We start from the raw sequence: 6386 nt of genomic DNA on the forward strand, positions 1-6386 counted from the left end.
CTATATTAGATATATAACAACGGGCGGGTGCGGGCGGGTGTGGTTTTGATAAAATGTTGGTTCGGGTGGATGGCGGATGGTTGACGACTTTTGTGATGCGGTTGCGGATGAAATAATTGCTTATCCGCGCATCTCTAGTAGGAGTGTCAAAAAAAATTTGATTTTCAGAATAATCGCGATTTTCTTCTCATTCTAATCGCTTAAAAAAAATTCAAAATACTTTTTTTTTTCCTAATCTGTCCTGTCCAGCCACTCAGACCACCAACCACTTCTAATACAAATTAACGTATAGTTCGAATTTATATCTGCCAGCAGACTCCATATGGAAGCGCTAAAAACTACAACATGGATGACGGGGAGAAGAGGCTGTTGAAGTGAAGGCACGTAAATAAGACCGCCCACAAAACGGAGCATTTTGACGAGACGGTCAGAAAGCGGCTTGAAGACGGTCTGTAAAATATACATACTTGCCAACCCTCCCGAATTTTCCGGGAGACTCCCGAATTTCAGTGCCTCTCCCGAAAATCTCCCGGGACGACCATTCTCCCGAATTTCTCCCGATTTCCAGCCGGACTTAAGGCACGCCCCCTCCAGGTCCGTGCGGACCTGAGTGAGGACAGCCTGTCGTCACGTCCGCTTGGCCAACCAAAAAGTAACCACAGAACACTATAAGTCTGTGGTTACTTTTTGGTTGGCCAACGGTTTACGTTGTATTGCGCACCCTGACGGCAAGTATGGGAGTAACTTCGTCACCTCGCTTGGTTATTGACTCCAACCCAGAATATTACACTGCCCATACCTACGCTCCTTCAAAGGCTGTGCTACTGGCTGCAAAGCATTGCACTTTCAAATACAACAATGACTAGAGAGGAGTGTTATGTGTGTATATGTGTAAATAAATGAACACTGAAATTCAAGTATTTATTTTATTCATATGTATATATATACTGTATTTTCCGCAATATAAGGCGCACCGGATTAAAAGGCGCACCTTCAATGAATGGCCTATTTTAAAACTTTGTTCATATATAAGGCGCACCACATTATAAGGCGCACCGCATTATAAGGCGCTTAGAATAGACGCTACGGTAGAGGCTGGGGTTAGGTTATGCATCCCGTAGTTGCGAGACCTGTTATGGCTCAATATTGGTCCATATATAAGGCGCACCGGATTAAAAAGCGCACTGTCAGCTTTTAAGAACATTTTAGGTTTTTAGGTGCGCCTTATAGTGCGGAAAATACGGTAATAAAATACATATATGCATATATATATATAGCTAGAATTCACTGAAAGTCCAGTATTTATTTTATATATATATATATATATATATATATATATATATATATATATATATATATATATATATATATATATATATATATATATATATATATATGTATTAGGGATGTCCGATAATGGCTTTTTGCCGATATCCGATATTCCGATATTGTCCAACTCTTTAATTACCGATACCGATATCAACCGATATATACAGTCGTGGAATTAACACATTATTATGCCTAATTTGGACAATGGTGAAGATAAGGTCCTTTTTTTTTTAATTAATAAAATAAAATAAGATAAATAAATTTAAAAAAAATTTTTGAATAAAAAAGAAAGTAAAACAATATAAAAACAGTTACATAGAAACTAGTAATTAATGAAAATTAGTAAAATTAACTGTTAAAGGTTAGTACTATTAGTAGACCAGCAGCACGCACAATCATGTGTGCTTATGGACTGTATCCCTTGCAGACTGTATTGATATATATTGATATATAATGTAGGAACCAGAATATTAATAACAGAAAGAAACAACCCTTTTGTGTGAATGAGTGTGAATGAGTGTAAATGGGGGACGGAGGTTTTTTGGGTTGCTGTACTAATTGTAAGTATATCTTGTGATTTTTAAGTTGATTTAACTTTAAAAAAAAAAAAAAAAAAAAAAAAAAAAAAATACCGATAATAAAAAAAACGATACCGATATTTTCCGATATTTAATTTTAAAGCATTTAATCGGCCGATAAATGCTATATATATATATAAGAAATATATATATATATATATATATATATATATATATATATATATATATATATATATATATATATATATATATATATATATATATATATATATATATATATAAAAGAAATACTTGAATTTCAGTGAATTCTAGCTATAAATATAATCCTCCCCCCTTAACCCCGCCCACCCCGCCCTCGCCCCCAAATCTCCCGAATTTGGAGGTCTCAAGGTTGGCAAGTATGAAAATATACTGAACAAAAGTATAAACGCAACACATTTCAACGTAAGCCTTTTAGTGGGTAGCCTAAGGCACACCTGTGCAATAATTATGTTCTTTAATCAGCATCTTGATATGCCACACATGTGAGTTGGGATGGATCATCCTGGCAAAGAAGAAGTGCTCACTAACCCAGATTTGGACAGATTTGGGAACAATATTTGAGAGGAATAGGTCCATCCATCCATCCATCAATTTTCTACCGCTTGTCCCTTTCGGGGTGGCAGGTGGTGCTGGAGCCTATCTCAGCTGCAGTCGGGCGGAAGGCGGTGTACACCCTGGACACCGCAGGGCCAGGAATAGGTATAGGAATATATAATATAGGAATATGTAGGAACAATTATAGCAGGAATAGAAATAGAGAGGAATAGTTATTGTGTGTATAGTAAAAGTTTTAGATGTTTGAGTTCAACTCATGAAAAATTGGAGCAAAAACCAAAGTGTTGCGTTGGTTCAGTGTATATACGATGCTATATTTTGACCAAAGAACCACCGTTACATGTTATGTGGACCACAAATAAGTGTTTTAAATGAAATACGACCCCTTTAAGTGACGGCCGAGATAATCACTGTCATCATTTCATGCATGCTGGTTTGTTTCTGTGAGCAACGCTCATGTCAGCGTCATTGACACGAGACATCCACTTGAGCCGAAAATACACTTGTTTGCAAAGTTCCGGTCTGCGACCTGTCCAAAAATGTTGAGCACCATCATCTTTAAAGGGGAACATTATCGCCAGACCTATGTAAGCGTCAATATATACCTTGATGTTGCAGAAAAAAGACCATATATTTTTTTAACCGATTTCCGAACTCTAAATGGGTGAATTTTGGCGAATTAAACGCCTTTCTAATATTCGCTCTCGGAGCGATGACGTCACAACGTGTTGCGCATCGGGAAGCAATCCGCCATTTTCTCAAACACCGAGTCAAATCAGCTCTGTTATTTTCCATTTTTTCGACTGTTTTCCGTACCTTGGAGACATCATGCCTCGTCGGTGTGTTGTCGGAGGGTGTAACAACACGAACAGGGACGGATGCAAGTTGCACCAGTGGCCCAAAGATGCGAAAGTGGCAAGAAATTGGACGTTTGTTCCGCACACTTTACCGACGAAAGCTATGCTACGACAGAGATGGCAAGAATGTGTGGATATCCTGCGACACTCAAAGCAGATGCATTTCCAACGATAAAGTCAAAGAAATCTGCCGCCAGACCCCCATTGAATCTGCCGGAGTGTGTGAGCTATTCAGGGACAAAGGACCTCGGTAGCACGGCAAGCAATGGCGGCAGTTTGTTCCCGCAGACGAGCGAACTAAACCCCCTATCGACCCTAGCTTCCCTGGCCTGCTGATATCAACTCCAAAACTGGACAGATCAGCTTTCAGGAAAAGAGCGCGGATGAGGGTATGTCTCCAGAATATATCAATTGATGAAAATTGGGCTGTCGGCACTCTCAAAGTGCATGTTGTTGCCAAATGTATTTCATATGCTGTAAATCTAGTTCATAGTTGTTAGTTTCCTTTAATGCCAAACAAACACATACCAATCGTTGGTTAGAAGGCGATCGCCAAATTCGTCCTTGCTTTCTCCCGTGTCGCTGGCTGTCGTGTCGTTTTCGTCGTTTTCGCTTGAATACGGTTCAAACCGATATGGCTCAATAGCTTCAGTTTCTTTTTCAATTTCGTTTTCGCTACCTGCCTCCACACTACAACCATCCGTTTCAATACATGCGTAATCTGTTGAATCGCTTAAGCCGCTGAAATCCGAGTCTGAATCCGAGCTAATGTCGCTATAGCTTGCTGTTTTTTCCGCCATGTTTGTTTGTGTTGGCTTCACTATGTGACGTCACAGGAAAATGGACGGGTGGTTAAAATCAGGCACTTTGAAGCTTTTTTTAGGGATATTGCGTGATGGGTAAAATTTTGAAAAAAACTTCGAAAAATATAATAAGCCACTGGGAACTGATTTTTAATGGTTTTAACAATTCTGAAATTGTGATAATGTTTCCCTTTAACAGCATCTCCACATGGCAATGAAGTCTAAGCAGGATGCAATTTCTCAAACCTAGGTCAAAAACAGACAGTGACTATGTGTACTAGAGATGCGCGGTTTGCGGGCACAACCGCGGAGTCCGCGGATTATCCGCGGATCGGGCGGATGAAATTTAAAAAAATTAGATTTTATCCGCGGGTCGGGTCGGGTCGGGTCGGGCGGTTGAAATAAAAAAAAATTAGATTTTAAATAGATTCAGGCGGGTGGCAGTTAAACCAATTCGGAAATATATATACATAGTTAAATGTTGTTACCCACATACGAAAAACGAGCAGGCACCTGCAGCATATGCCACAACAGAAGAAAAAAAAGAAAAAGAGATGGACACTTTTACGGAGCGTAGAAGGCTCCCGACGCCTCGCCGGGGTCCTGGACCAAGGCCCCTTCCCCCGAGAGGGCCCCACCGGGAGCCGTAGCTGAGGCGATCCGCGAGAAGGGCCCGACGCACGTCCAGGGTCACCACCGCGCCCACCGCACCGACACCCCGCCTCGTCCGCCTTCGCCGCGGCCGGCGTCACGCGCAGCAGGTAAGCAGCTTACCTGCCCGCCACCCCCGTGGCCGGGGGCTCGTAACAGGGGTCACTCCGCGCGCTCCGCCCGCGCAGCTTACCTGCCCGCCACCCCTGTTGCCGGGGGCGCGTAACAGGGGTCACTCCGCGCGCAGTGCGCTCACGAAAGGGGTGGGGCTCACCCTGGTTGATATAGACAGCAGGACGGTGGCCATGGACGTCGGAACCCGCTAAGGAGTGTGTAACAACCCACCTGCCGAATCAACTAGCCCTGAAAATGGATGGCGCTGGAGCGTTGGGCCCATACCCGGCCGTCGCCGGCAGCGAGACGCGCTTGGAGGTGCGCTCAGCGCGGCTCCCATATGATTGCGCACTGGTGTGCGTCTGGGTCGTGACAGCGTGGCACGCAAATGTCTGTGCTGCATTGGATCAGTCTCCTTTCTTTAACAGGCAAAAGCTTTATAACCTCACTAATGCCTTGCATCGTCTATATTAGATATATAACAACGGGCGGGTGCGGGCGGATGGCGGGCGGGTGCGGTTCTGATCAAATGTTACATCGGGTGGATGGCGGATGGTTGACGACTTTCTGATGCGGTTGCGGCTGAAATAATTGCCTATCCGCGCATCTCTAATGTGTACTAATCATATGTAGTAGAACCTGAGGTCCATCCATCTATTCTGTAGTTTCAGGCCGCCGAGACATAATCGGTCCAACAAAAATCAACTTGCAAATCAAGAGCTTTGCCTTCTGGCTCAGCTCTCTTCACCGTGACGGACCGGTAAAGCAACCACTTTACTGCGGATGCTGATCTAAGGCAGCTATCGTTCATCACTCACGAACCCCAGATATTTAAACTCCTCCACCTGGGGAAAGTATACAAGGAATGCAAGAACCTGATTGACAATTTTTCAAATAAGCACAATAATATGCCGACAGAATAAGAACATTGGGCTTGCCAAATCTGTATTTTACTCGTTCTTTTCTTTTTGAACTCGATTTGAGATATGTAATCTTGCCGAGATTCCCAAGAGCGACAGAACATGAGACTTACCTTCAAGCAGAGGATGAAGTCAACTGAAGAAAAAAGGTTTCAGCCTCATACCTTTATGACTGTGACGGGGGGGGGACCTGGCTTCCATTATTAGGAGAGCAACTTGTCCGACTGGTTTGGCATCAGAACATCAGACACTGATGTTTGACGCCACTTCAAACAACTTTCTGTTGCTTATAGGGAATCTGTTTTTAAAGATTTAGCTGGAAATGTTCCACAAGTTTCCTGGTGGTCAAGGAGACCGCCTGTAAACCAAAGGTCACTGCAATGTTTAGGGACAGTCTTAATGTGGGCCATGCACCTTGGATGCATGGGAAGAAAAAGGTCAAGTGCAATTAGGACCGATTACCAGGAGAAAAATACCAGGGATAAATGGAAGAGGAGCAGTCTAAAACAAAGCAGGGGTGGGCGATTATTTGATTGATGAACGTGGTTAATTTGAGTTTGACCACGGTGATCAGCT

This window comes from Nerophis lumbriciformis, linkage group LG13 (assembly GCF_033978685.3).
Source record: "Nerophis lumbriciformis linkage group LG13, RoL_Nlum_v2.1, whole genome shotgun sequence".
NCBI lineage: Eukaryota > Metazoa > Chordata > Actinopteri > Syngnathiformes > Syngnathidae > Nerophis > Nerophis lumbriciformis.